Here is a 15179-nt window from a genome sequence, read left to right on the forward strand (position 1 = left end):
TCTAAAATTCATAGGTAAATGACTATTGTAAGTGGCAGTAATGCATTACTTAACATGCATCAAATGCAGATGAAGCAGTCCAGATTTCCTTTTCTATATCCTTCAGGAAGAAACCATTCTTTAGGAGTCAACGAGCCTGCCTAGCTCTCTTTAGTTCTAATGATCTCATTTCCATATCTGAGTGCTGCTCCAAGACAAGACATTACCAAGTCTCACTGGATTGGACACTTACTGAGAGTATAGATCACACTCTCCAACTTTCTGGTCAATTCTCACTTTAATCTCATTCTCAAATTAGAGTTTTCATATTTTAACTGAGATTAAATCTCTCTAGGAGTTAAGCTGTTTCACCAATGCCCCCAAATTCCCCAACTCCTCCAAGTTCCCTCAGTCAGCTCAGCCGCTCAGTCAGGTCTGACTCTTTGCAACCCCATGGACTGCAGCATGACAGGCTTCCCTGTCCATCACCAACTCCCGGAGCTTGCTCAAATTCATGTCCATTCAGTCTGTGACGCCATCCAACCATCTTGTTCTCTGTCGTCCCCTTCTCCTGCCTTCAATCTTCCCCAGCATCAGGGTCTTTTCCAGTGAGTCAGTTCTTTATATCAGGTGGCCAAAGAATAGAAACTTCAACTTCAGAATCAGTCCTTCCAATGAATATACAGGACTGAATTCCTTTAGGATTGACTGGTTTGATCTCCTTGCAGTCCAAGGGACTCTCAAGAGTCTTCTCCAACACCACAGTTCAAAACCATCAATTCTTCGCCGCTCAGCTTTCTTTATAGTCCAACTCTCTCATCCATACATGACTACTGGAAAAGCCATAGCTTAGACTAGACGGACCTCTGTAACATCTCTGCTTTTTAATATGCTGTCTAGGTTGGTCATAGCTTTTCTTCCAAGCAGCAAGCGCCTTTTAATTTCATGGGTGCAGTCACCATCTGCAGTGATTTTGGAGCCCCCCAAAATAAAGTCAGTGACTGTTTCCATTGTTTCCCCATCTATTTGCCATGAAGTAATGGGACCAGATGTCATATTCTTCATTTTTTGAATGTTGAGTTTTAAGCCAGACTTTTCACTCTCCTCTTTCACTTTCATCAAGAGGTTCTTTTGTTCCTCTTCACTTTCTGCCATAAGGGTGGTGTCATCTGCATATTGAGGTTATTGATACTTCTCCTGACAATCTTGATTCCAGCTTGTGCTTCACCCAGCTCAACATTTCACATGATGTACTTTGCACGTAAGTTAAATAAACAGGGTGATAATATACAGCTTTGACGTACTCCTTTCCCAATTTGGAACCAGTCTGTAGTTCCAAGTCCAGTTCTAACTGTTGCTTCTTGACCTGCATCAAATTTCTCAGGAGGCAGGTAAGGTGATCTGGTACTCCCATCTCTTTAGGAACTATATCAGAGTTTGTTTCCAAGCTCCCTAAAAAATGTTAAATGCATTTTCCACAGATTATTTTAGGTATTTTATACCAATAACTGAATCCTTTTCACACATTCCCTCTAGCTCCCACCTCCCCCCTCACTTTCATAGTGTTTTGGTTTTTGTTTTTGTCATTCATCCTAAGATTCTGATTCTTAGGAATCAATGTATCTTTTCTCTTGTTTTTATAAACACCGAATTATATTCTTTATAGTGCTTGCTGTGGTCTTTGTTAATCAGCAGACATGCTGATCTATTTTAGGCATCCTATTATCTACTCTCTGCTGGTTTTATTTTGAAGTAAAAGATAACGCAGTTAGAAATTTTAAACGATAACAGCACGGGTCAGGATATTCTGCAAACATTGTTTAATTCAGTTCAGTAATAATGCTGATGATGGCTTCTCGCCTTCTGAGTTGGCCCACACACTCTCTCTATGGAGTGTGCTTACCCTCTCGCCCCCGCCCAAGGCCCTTTGCCTTCTGGGACAGACCACATTCTGTCTATGGAGTATGTATCTCTCTAAATAAGACCACTTCTTACCTATCACTTTGTCTCTGATTGAATTCCTTCTGTGACAAGACATGAAGAACTTGTGCTTCATTAAGTCCTGAGAGCTGAAACTAAGGCCTAAACCAAGATGGAGGATGGTAACTTAAGGCTGAGCACAAGATTTCTGGAACACTGCCCCCTGACCTCATCACAAGCCAATCAAAGGAAAGTCACACATCCAAATTACACTTACAAAAACTTCTCCATGAAAAGCATCAGGGAGTTTGGGGTTTTGGGGTATAAGCCACCTGTTCCTCTTGCTTGGCCCTGCAATAACATTTCTCTGCTCCAAAAAAAAACTGATGATGACAATAATAAAAGCTAAGGAGGTGTTTTTTGTTTTCTTTTTTAGTATTCCAGGCACTCTTTTAAGCTCTTTAACTTAGTATTCCTCAAAAGAAACATCCAAGATAGGTATTTGAATCATGCTGGGAAAGGTTGGGGGCGGGAGGAGAAGGGGACGACAGAGAATGAGATGGCTGGATGGCATCACCGACTCTGTGGACATGAGTTTGAGTGAACTCCAGGAGTTGGTGATGGACAGGGAGGCCTGGCGTGCTGTTATTCATGGGGTCACAGAGAGTCGGACACGACTGAGCGACTGAACTGACTGACTGAACTGACCAGATGGGGAAACTGAAGGAATGTGATTTGGCCATCAAGAAATTAGAACCAGTATTGACACTCAGGCAGTCAGGTTCCAAAGTGGGTGATCTTAAATATTATGCTATATAGTCAATGAATATCCTTTGCTTAAATGAGAAATGGGCATAAAATGTTAGTGACTTGACTAAAACGGTTTCCTAAATTTCTATTTTTGAAGCTTAGATCTTTGTAATTTGGCAATTTTGACTTTGCTTCAAAAAACTTTACACACCTCTAAAATTACTTTTCTGCTTAATTCACTCACTACAAGTGCTGTGTACCTTGTTTTACAGAGATTTCTGGAATCTCCACTTTCTAGTAGGGCAACAGGTATATTGAAATGACAAAACTGTTGCTCCCCTTCAAAATGATCGACCCAAGAGCCAGGAATAGAATTTGCTCTGCTTCCAGGATGCAGGTGCAGGGCAGTTTGGGTGATGGTCAAGGTCCACCCCGATTCCTGGCTCCCTCTCCAGATCCCCTACCTAGTGCCTGCCCCACTACTGGGGACAAAGAGCTCCACTGAAGCAAAAAGAAGAGGCAGATTAGACTCGGCACCAAGAGCCGTTGATAAGCAGCTGCAGGTCGCAGCCAATACAAATCTGCGGCCAAAAACCAGAGCCTCTGCACACGATGCGGAGGCTGTGCAGGCATATTTCCATACACTGTCCTCTGTGAGGAGATCTCCCAACCCTCTGCTTCCAAAAGAAAAAAAGTGAGCTTCCAAAAAATAAACATGCTCCCTCCTCTACCCAACTTGTTTACACTTCCAGTTACTCAGCTTCTGGGAATTTCCACTTTGTGGGATATTACTATCACTGTGGAATATCTTTGCATAGTTCTTCTTTGGTAGGCTTCTTTCTAGTCTTTGCTGTGTACACTCAAGGATATGGAAAGACTGCTGACACACTGCATTATGGACCCACAAATTGTAAGAGGCAGGCTTCGGCTTTGAGACTTGCCAAGCCACAGGGGTAAGGTCAGTCACAAAACAGACATGGCTTCACCCGTAAGTTGCTAAATGTGGTGCAATGCAAAGACTAGTGCTCCTTAATTGTCATAATAATCATATCTGTGCCCACCAGTGTACCCAGCCTCTGCCATGGCACGGACATATAGTAGATGCTCAAAGAACTGTCGAGTGGTTAATACATTGATGCAAACCTTACAATCATGCTCTCACCAATTAGGCCAGCCAGCTCAGACAGCAAGAATATTTTTCCTCTCTTCATAAAAAATATTCAAAAAGAAAAACTATACACAGAACTTTCTGTATAAGAGAACAGTCCTTAAAATATACGTTCAAAAATTATCAGTAAAAATATTTTATAATCACATAATCTTTATTAGGGTAATGATAGTGCAGGGTGAAGAATCTGCCTGCAATGCAGGAGACCCAGGAGACGCTAGACACGCAGGTTTGATCCATGGGTTGAGAAGATTCCCTGGAGGAGGAAATGGCAACCCACTCCAGTATTCTTGCCTGGAAAATTCCATGAACAGAGCAGCCTGGCAGACTACAGCTCATGGGGTCACAAAGAGTAGTATGCAGGTGAGCGACTGACTGCACACACACACAATCTTTATTAACATATCTAGTGGGAAAAAAATGTCTTTTGGAGCATTAGAGAGTAATATTTGTATATATATATGAAATACATGTATGTGAAAATGAATTTGACGGCTAAGTTTCATGATATATAACAAAATTTCTCATTGTTCACAAGAACCTTACAGACTCTTCGTTTCCATACCACTTTTCCCCAAAACTTAGATATGCAAACAACTTAGATGGCAACCTATAACTTAGATACACAAATATACAAAGTCTTCATTTCATTACTGTTTTCATTTCCATTTTCACCATGTATTCTATGCCTTCAACAACAATAATGTCTTCATTATCCAAGTTTATATTCCCTCCTAAAAATATTTATGGTATTTTCTAATCAGAAAAGTACTTTCACATATATTATTCATTTTACCTTTAAAAGTGTCCTACTGAGTAACTAGAAAAGCTAATGAAATCACTTTATTGTAATATTCCAATTTTAGTGATAAGGAAATTAAGGTCAAACTGAAAGGAATTACTCCAAATCTCAAAGCCAGAAAGTGACAGAGCTAAGAATGGAATACAGTCTTACAGAAATCAGTTCTCTGTATACTAAAATTTTCTGTACATAAACCTCCAAAGAACCCAAAGCATCCTGTTCTTTCTGAAGCAGATCACTGCTAAATCTTTCACCTCATATACCTCCTAAGTACTTAAATGTGAGTTTAGATAAAGGGGCAAAAATTGGTCAAGACTATACAGCACTCTGCTTCAAACAACCAGGCTGTTAGGCAAAGTGTTACTTCACCATACAAGAGTCACAGTTATCACATCTGATGAAGATAGACTCAGGGGTAAAAACGAGTCATGAAGAAAGCAGCCAAGGTACAGGGAAGAAAATAGCAATTCATTAAGTTCTTTAAGATAAGACAAAGGAGTGTGAAGCTAGACCTCCAGTGACAGAAGGAAGCATGCTGAACACACAGCAGTCAACACGCTTCCTCCACAAGCACCGCCTTCACCCCTAACTGCCAGGCCAGCTGCCCTGGCCAGAGAAGGGAGGGCACACTGGTCTAAACTGGCACAGTCACATTTGGGCCCCTGATCTTCACTCAGGGCCAGCTTTACTTGACTCAAAACTTAACTGAAAATTCTGTCAAATTTTAATGTTGGACCTATTCAATACTAAGACAAAGAGAATACAATCGTGAAAATAATAAAATGCATGCTTTAAAAGTAGGGCTTAAAGACCAAAAAGAAACACTCCCTAAATGATGAACAGCTAGCTGATTTGCAACACACAAACCTGCTAGAAACAGACTGCCTCTATCTTCTCTTCCTGCCCTATTCCCTTCCCCTTAGAGGCTACTAAGGCTTAGGCCACCATGGCTCCCCGATGTTACCACCTAGGAGTCCAGATCAGGGAGCTCCAACTGTCTTTTCCCCAGCACCTCCTTTCACCCCCGCTCAGAAGGATTGCAAATACACACACAGGTGCACCCCTCTCAACCTTTACTGCTCACAGCTTATTTAATTCTATCTCAAACAACCACTCTGCAGTTCAGCTGCTCTTCCAGAACCTATTCCTCGATTTGTTGACAACTCATGGTTCGATCCACAGTCTTTTCCTATGACCTGGCTGGGGGATCTAGGGCTGAGGCCAGAACCCTAGTAAACTTTGCCGATCCACATACTCCCCCTCAGGAGCTGGACATGAGACTGACTGAAGCCCATTCCAGTGACCCGTAGCACCCCTTCAGAGGCCCAGCACATCATTCACATAGTCCCAATGGACCAGAATCTGGGAGCTGCTAAAGCCACCTCACCTCTACAGGGAGCCTAAGACCAAAGTTCTAGAACACCCCAAACCTACATGGAGTAGACAGAGAAGGATCATATCCCAATAGAATTAAATGAACTCCTAAGTAAAGCTCCACCTGAACTGTCAGGAGAAACAATAAATTCCCCTTTTATTGCAAGCAGTCTAGGCTGCATTTTCTACCACTCACTGTTACATCTGTGTATATATTCAATAACGAATCTTGGCTCTCCTAGTCCTCACACTGTCACCCGAGGCCAGTTAATACTTAATCTCTCTAGGCTGAAGTTTGCAAAACAGAGATGACTCCAATCTTAAAGGATTATGGTGAGGATTTTAAATTATGTAAAATACTGACCATAAGGGCTGGCAGGCTGCAGGCACTCAGTAGATGGAAGTTCCTATGGTTGTATTTGGGGGGGTTTTTTCCCTATTTTTGTTTTAGCAATCACTTTTTGCTCTCTCCTCTCCAATGAATGAGGGGATAAATGGACCTAATTTTTGCTGACAAGAATAAAAGTAGAACGAGTATGAACAGCAAGCTCTAGACTCTGGTGTACAACCAGAAAAGGTAACAAATCAGATTCTTCAGACTAAAATTCTTCAAGATGCATGCGAGTACTTGTCAGAGTTTCTCTCCATCATCAAGCTCTCCTCTAACCCTGATCCGTCCACAATTAAACCTTTTCCATAGAACACTAGTGTCTAAGTCAAATAAGTGTGGCAATCACTGATGTGTAGTTTATTCATTACTCTAGTAACTATATTTTGTGTGTTTAAAACAATAAAGGTTAAGCAAACTTTCACTTACAGTATCAAACACATTGAGAATCCTGCTGTATACTGAGCCAAACCCCACCTCCTGATATCACAATACGACCAACTATCATGGGTTAATATTAATTTATATCTCTTGTTTGCCATTAGTTTCTGCCATAACCATGTCATTATGCCAGTATTTTCTGAGTCACTTGTGAATGGCAAAAACAAATAGAGCAGTTGTGATTTAATCAGAGACTTCACTGTTCAAACAGCCAGCAAAAGTAGACACATTTAGAACAGTAAATGGATAACAAAAAACACTTACAGGCTTATTAATAAGAAGGCAATTAGGTCTTCGGGGAAAATTCATTTTCTCAAAGAATGCTAAAGCAAGCTATAAAATGCAAGTAAAATTGTGTTTTGACATGAATAGCGTACACTGTCTATTACATCATAATTTTTCTCTGGAGAAAACTGACAAGAATCTCTGTTCTTAAATATGAGCACAAAAGATAGTAAAAAGAATATCAGTGATGGTTAATGCATTCTACCTAACTTCTATTCATTAAATTTGACTATCCTATAAATGAGCTCCTTATTACAGAGCTCCTTAAATTACACTTAGAAGAAAAAGAGAAATATAAAACAAGAAACTGCAGTCACTGGTTAAAAAAAAAAAAGAGGGAATACTGTCTTCTATATCAACATGTCAATGTGCAATGTAAAAATGATTGGCATATATCATGCTTGGTTCCTCAGATTATGTTTACCCTCAAATATTATATAACACATTCATAATCAAACCTATTTAGTCTTATTTTTATTCTCTTATGGAATATTTCTTTCAAAATTGTCTTAGTATTCTTTAAAAAAAAAAATAACCTGAATAGTTTTGTTGTTTTGATGTGTCTGGGTGATAAATTATAATTAAGTAATACTGATCAGAAATATAATTCCAGGGAAGTTTATTTCATGTTGTAATTAATCCTTTCACAGTACTCTCACAATCCTACAGTGAAGTGCATGTGGTACATCTTTTCAAGCTGAGCTTTCTTTGTCTTAGGGCAGGGTTTCTCAAAAATTAACTGTTCAAGCAAATCACCTGGGGATTTTGTTAAACTGCAGATTCTCAATTGGTAGGTCTGGCATGGACTCTGTTATGTAATCACAAGATCATTGCAAGTTCCCAGATGACACTGATGGTGCCAGTTAACTGACTATAATTCAGGTAGCTATATTCTAGGGCATCTTGCCACTGACAAATCCAATGACCAGAAAGCAATCAGCCATCATCCCTTAAATGGGCAGTGAAGACGTTAGAAAGTCTCCCTCTCTCTACTCTTGAATTTGTCAAATGACCTAAGTCGAGTCATATCAAGAAGCTGTGGCCAGTCTGCCACTTAAGCAGCTGCCACGTCACCCTACCACCCAACAAGGATTAGGGGAATTTTTGCAGCTCATCAGCTGCTGCCCTGGACTGGGTTTGGAGAACTGGCCTGCAAGCAGCTGGTTAAGGAGCAGGCTGCATCAGCAAGAGTTTATATAAATAGACACCAATCAGGAGTTAGGTTTCCTAGTTTCTCCTTTAAAGTATGGTATAGGGCAGTCTATTGTATATTACATAGTTCCTATATTTTCCATTTCAGTTTCTTCATCTATGTAATAGACAAAATAGTTCTCTACATTCAATAATCTAGGGCTCTCCAGGTAGTTCAGTGGTAAAGAATCCACCTACCAATGCAGGAGACATCGGTTTGATCTCTGGTCCAGAAAGAACCCAGGCTTCCCTCATAACTTAGCTGGTAAAGAATCCACCTACAATGCAGGGATTCCCGGTTCGATTCCTGGGTCAGGAGGATCTGCTGGAGAAGGGACAGGCTACCCACTCCAGTATTCTTGGCCTTCCCTCGTGGTTCAGCTGGTAAAGAATCCACCTGGGATGTGGGAGACCTGGGTTTGATCTCTGGGTTGGGAACATCCCCTGGAGAAGGGAAACAATACCCATTCCAGTATTCTGGCCTGGAGAATTTCATGGACTCTATAGTCCATGAGGTCACAAAGAGTCTGACACGACTGAGCAACTTTCACTTTCAGTTCACTTTCCAAAAAGATCCCACATGCCACACAGCAACTATGCCCAGACACCACAACTATTGAGCCTTTGCTGTAGAGTCCAGGAGCCAGCAACTACTGAGCCCACATGCCACTTCTGAGTCAAGGCTCCCGTGCTCCACAAGAGAAGCCACTGCAATGAGAAGCCCGTGAACCCCAACTACAGAACAGCCTCCATTTGCCACAACTAGAGAAAGCCCTTCACAGCAACAAAGACCCAGCGCAATCATAAATGAAATAAATAAAAACAAATAACTATTTTTAAAAATATTATATCTAGAATATAAGTATATGGATTTGAGCCCATCTGTAGATACCCTCGGTTTCCTTCTCACTTGAACCTTTGGACAATGATGTTCTATCATCGTTAAGATATGTGTGTGTGTATGAACATAAGAACATATTTATATCTTTCAACTTACTTAACGAAAAAATGCACACGGTAATTCTAAACACTATTTTTTTTTTTGGATTTATTTCTATCCGGGTTTTTTTGAAAATAACTCCTAGAATGACACCTGTAAAAGGATTCAGTCAGCACTGCTCTGTTCATCATTTTTATTAACAGAGCTCTGTCTACGATCATATAAAGTAGAAACATGGATTATTTCATTCAAGACCACTTAATTTGCTCCTAAAACAACAGCAAGTGACACGATAAGCCACGTGTAATTTTGATGGATTATCAACATACAGAAGAGAATGCCAGAAAATTCAACCAGAGTTAAGTGGGGAAGTGGCAATGTTCCACAATAGGATCAATGTGATTCTTACATCCCAAGCCCAGTGTTTCCCAGAAGCTCAACAATATGCAAAACCTCACAAAACTTTTTTAATTATGTAAGGTCAGTTTTTATTACTAAAATACTAACAACAAATCAAAAGAATCTCCATAGTACTTACAGAAAAATAAACATACCCCTCCCAACAGAATTTTCATGGAACTAATAAAACTTTTCATGTGAAACTATGTTTGTTTAAGAGCATTTTTCATAAAAACACATTTCCACTAAGATGAAATTTGAACTTTATAACCTATCTACCTCTACAGTCCTCCTTGATCTCACACATCCAAACATAACTTTTAAAGTTTTCCAAAGCCCAGATATATGTCACTTATCTCAAAATAATAGGCAGTATGGTACTCAAATGTTTTCTATCCCCATTTACAAAAAGAAACTCCAAGTCTCTCTTTCTTGTAGAGACATTCAAGCACAAATACTCTGCAACATTAAAAGATTATTTCATGGATTTACAAGCTTATTTCTACCTTCAACTGAAATAAAAATTAGCCTGATTGATGTACTTACTTTGATATCAAATACTCACTTAAGATATCATGAATTGATAAAATACCATTATTCAGAACTATGACAAACAGCATGAGTTTTGATGGAAAAAAAAAAAAAAAACATGTTCACCAGCAATTACAACCTTTTTAGGCAAAAAGAAACACCATTTGATAAAGGGACACAAAACAGACACATGATCAAAGGTAAAGCCTGAGAGGAATACACAGGGGGAAGTTTTCACATCCACAGAATAAGAGATGAATGCGTTTGGACAAAGGCAAAGGCTGATTCCAATAAACAAATAAAAAATAGGGCTTTTTTTCCCTTCTTTAGAAAATTAAATAAAAGATCAACACGCGCACACAAGATCCCAGTGTTCTTTGCTTTGTCTTTAAGAACAATCTGTAAACTCCCTTGATGTTTCCTGCTCTCAGTCTTCCAGTATTCCTCTTCCTGCCCCCCGTGAAGAACAAGTAAGGGAAATAAGAAGCACGCAGGCAGAGGAGGACAGCATTTTCCATGCCTCAGAGAAGCAGATCCATATTTAGCATGACTTACACTGTCAGTATCACCACTTAGAGCAGACCTAGAACACAGCACTTCAGAAGCATTTGAAAGCAACAACCTAGTTTCTCTATATAGGGCCATACCACATAAATCAAATGTTCGTTAAAGGCCATACAAACATGCAGTAAACCATCACTGCCTAAAATATGAGATCAGGTAGGAGGACTGGTGTTTGCTCCGGGTAACGGTTGAGTCATAGGTCCAGTTTTTAAGAACATGATCAGCACCAAAACATAGGTGGTGAAAACAAAAAGGCTGTGATTTTTGTAGATGTGCCTGTGGGCTTTGTTGTTGCTAGAGGGGAGGGGGAAGAAGCGTGGGAGAGGGGTAGAGTGGCAGAGGGGTTGATTTATTTTTCAAATTCATATTTATGAACATAAAGAGAAGAGCTGTCAGGAGCACATATGCCAAAGCCCAAACGGCAGCCAGACCTGCCTCTTCCCGTCTGGATTGGCCAGACACAAAACGACATCTTGCAATCTAGGAAAAAGCAACAGAATCAGATATATGGAGACAAGTGAAAGAAAAACCAGTCCCAGAAATGTATGGTTACAGATTATTAATAGTCTAGAACTGGGAGTTTTAATAATTGAGGGATCGTGAGATTCTGGCCAATCAAAATCAGAAAACTGACAGGCAACCCTTTAAAAAGCTGTCTCTAATGGATCCTGCCAGTACAGATATTAAGGATAAGAGAAATTTAACGCACATATGGAACAGCAAGGAATGAGACACTGAAAAAGTGGCTCTGCTTAGATGAGCTGCAAGGTTCTAAGGGGTCAAGTGAGTAAACACAGTATGACATGCCAGGAACTATATCCAAGGCAGGCTCTGGAGTTGTATTTCCAGGCTTGCATCACTCTAGAGAGACAACAGTCCCTCTCTAGGTCACTGATAAGACTGCATCTAAAAAGCCGCATTTTTCTCCCACTGAGATGAACAGACTGAATAGCCAATAAGTAAACAGACAGTTAAAGAAACTGACTAAAAATAAATTTCTTCTACAGTTGGAATACTATGAATGGTAATAGTGACTCTTCTACAGCTTCAACTCAAGTAAGGATTTACAGGAGTTAAGTTCAAAATAAATAAAAGATAATTTCTCTCACTGTGCTGATAAAATTATGGTCTGGCCAATCTGGGATGTTTATGTTTAACAACAATTAAAATGAATGACTGGCCGAGTGAAACACACAAATACATACACACACACACACACACACACACACGCACGCACACACACACATACCATCCTGAACTTATGGGAGATAATGTGGGAGCAAGAAAAGATTGAAGTTGTGGCAGTAAGCTACCTTAATATATGATGATTATACCCTAGATAGCTACATGAAGCTTGACAATGTACAGGGCCAGCTCACATAAATTATTTCACCCCATCCTCATAAAAACCATGTGGAAAGGTCAGAATAGGTATCATTATCCCCATTTTGCAGATGAGAAAGCTGAGTCTCCAGTTACCTCATCTGTGACTGGTTTTGTCAGCCATCTGAGTCCTAATACAGAAAATGTTCTTACATTGTGATATCAAGAGATAACACCTATACACCCAATGGATAAACTTCATTACATTTTTGTGCTTCCGTGCCTCAACTTCCCCAGAAATAACACAGACATGACACATTTTTAGGTGCTGTTTTAAGTGAGTGATCAAATTGAAAGAACACAAGTTGAGATTTACAGGAAGCTCTAGAAGTTTAGATTTTTAAGAGGGTCACCACGTAGCATTTTTACACCTTAACTCCAAACGCTAAGGAAAAAGCCACAAATGATGAAAACATTCCTAAAACTGTGGCCTAAACAAAGCAGACCAGATTGAGCACACGATATTTCAAAGACCTAAGGGTCTATAGTCTCACAAATTTTGCTTTTGAAGCTTATCACTACATTAGGAACCATATGATAATATCTAAAAGTGGAAACTGGCCTAAATATTGTGATTTTTAAAATATATTTAACAGGATAGTTTACAATTCTGAACATGTATTTGTTTTATACTTTCAAAGCATTTTTATTTAAATTTTTCGAATGAAATAAAAGTTCATCATTTAAAGCAGAATGTAAGAAAAAAATGCAACAAAGAATACACTTCCAATCTCTGACTCTATGTTTTTGCAACAAATCTTATTGCCATAAAATCTGATGACAGTGGAATAACAAATGACTTAGGAGAGGCAGAAAATAGAAATTAAAAAAAAAAAACAAATTTTTAATTTATGGAGAAAGGCAGATCCACAATCTGAACTCTGGGAATAAAAGGCATTCTTTTCTGGACATATAGACAAATCCTGAATGGCAAAATTTTGAGATATAGACCTGCCAGAATTGCTTTTACTAGGATTGCACATTCTTTTACTTAAATATAAAGTCAAATGTTTTGCTTTGTCAATAAAGAAAAGCCAGGCTTATTTAAATTACTTAGAACTGGACGTCTAAGAACACAACTGTTAATTAGAGATACCTGAATTCCAAGGATCAGAAAAGCTCATCTATACATTCTGCTGAAGGAAATCTAATATTTATTTGGTCAATAAGAGTAAATAACATATGAAAGGAGAAAAAGGGAAAGTTTCTTCACTGATAAAAACATATCCATCAGCTGTTCAAACATTAATGGTTGCAAATTTGGAATACATTAAGTTTCATCAGGCAACTGGTAGAATTCCAACTTTCAATTAACAAACTACATGCCTTTTCAAGGGTAAGCTCTGTGTGCACTAACAAACACTGTGCAGAAATCAATACCCACTTCCAACTTGCCTACATACAGCGTCTTACATCAAGTACACTTCCAATACTAACCAGCACTACCTGTCAGAGACGCTTGCACTAATGTTTACTCCAGAAAGAATTAAAATTAAGCTATCGGTTCACTCATTGCACAGAGCTGTAGTCCTCTGCAAACATCACCTGTATACATAACTTTCCCTGTACTCGCTGCATTTCATAATCTGCCTGAGTACACATCACATGCTGCCATCTGAATCTGTTGTCCAACTCCTTTTATAGAGTTCTAAAAGGGGGCGGGAGGGGGGAAAGAGGACGCAAGGGAAATAAACATTACTCCGGAAACCAACAATCTGAGTTTATTTCCAGGAAACCAGGCAGCCACAACAACAAGAGAGACCGACGGTGCAAAGTTCGTCCGTTCTCCGCGTCCCATGGCCTCAGCCAGGAGCGCGGCTGCCGCTTCCCGCGTCTTCTGCAGCTCCCCTCGGCCACCTCTGCGTCTCCATCTGCACTGAGAACCAAGGCAGCAGACGCTCTCTTCAGCCAAGCTGAGCAGGGTGGACTGGCCAGAAAAGTTGTGTGGACCGGCGGGAGACAGACGATCGCCCGGGAGCCTGCTCCCCAGCGTCCACCTGGTGAAACTTCAGAGCCCCCAGAGGACAGAACGCAAGAAACCACCGACAGGAAGGATGACAAAACTGGCAGGGAACGGAGGACGAGACTGGGCGAAACGGGCTTTCACGGACTTGTCGAAGTGGTTTTACCAGAATCCACTAGAACCCAAAAGGGCTAACTGGCGAGACCTCACTGCATGCCTCCTTTGGGGTTCTCTGGGCGGCGGGCGGCAGTCGTTCACAGCCCCCAGCAGGCAGGCCGGCTCCGGGAGGAGCTGCGCCAGCTTGGCTGTGGCTCTGCGGGAGGAACCCGCTCCCACCCGCCGCGGGTCAGGCTTCCCCGACCCGGCGCCCAAACCTCGCTGCCCAAAACCGCTCGGTGTGGATCCTCAGAATCATGTTTCAAAACATCCTACAGGCTCTGCCAACACACACACGGAACCTGCTCCGCGCGGTGCCCGAACCCACGGGGCGAGCCCAAAGAGCAGCCCCGCGCTAGAGAACGAGAAAAGGACTGGGGGAGGGACGGGGAAGTAGTTAGACAATAGTCAGGGGAGGTTATTCCCGGGACAAAAAGCACCTGGCAAAGCGCGCCGAGGACGGTCCCTTCGAGTCTCCACCTTTCTGACAATGGCTTCCCCAGGGGGAAAAAATTTTTTTTTTTTTTAGTGTTCTAACGGCGGAGAGCTACAAGCCCGCACCACGCGCAACAGAGTAGCCGTCCCCAGAGTCGTTAACTACTTTTTCTTTCTCTCTTCCCCGGCGCGGTGCAGCCAGCGCGGCACGCCGAAGCTCCGCGTTTCCCAAGAAAAGCACTGCCGCCCGCACTCCCGCACCTCCCGGCCCGCCTGCGCCCGGGGCGAGCCTCCGCCGGGAACAATGGGGCGCAACCAGGAAAGTTACCTGCGCCACGGCGCCCACTCGGGCGCCCCGCGTCCCACCTGGCACAAAGTCGGGGGACCTCTCTCTGTCTGCCCGTTCCCCTGGCCCCCCGAAGGGGGGGCGCGAAAGCTGCCCCCAAACCTTTGCCCACCGGTCCTGGAGAGGAGCCCGATCCCTCCCCGGGCAAGTCCCAGGTCGGGGGC

General features: G+C 41.5%; 1 protein-coding gene across 2 annotated transcripts in view; it reads right to left on the reverse strand.

Annotated features, from left to right (window-relative positions):
• PTPRK (protein tyrosine phosphatase receptor type K) overlaps window positions 1-15179 on the reverse strand; it is a 643642-nt gene that overhangs the window by 628107 nt on the left and 356 nt on the right. The window lies entirely within an intron of this gene.

The sequence above is a fragment of the Moschus berezovskii genome, chromosome 10, assembly GCF_049115385.1.
Source record: "Moschus berezovskii isolate FMDL1 chromosome 10, NW_MosBer_1.0, whole genome shotgun sequence".
Lineage (NCBI taxonomy): Eukaryota > Metazoa > Chordata > Mammalia > Artiodactyla > Moschidae > Moschus > Moschus berezovskii.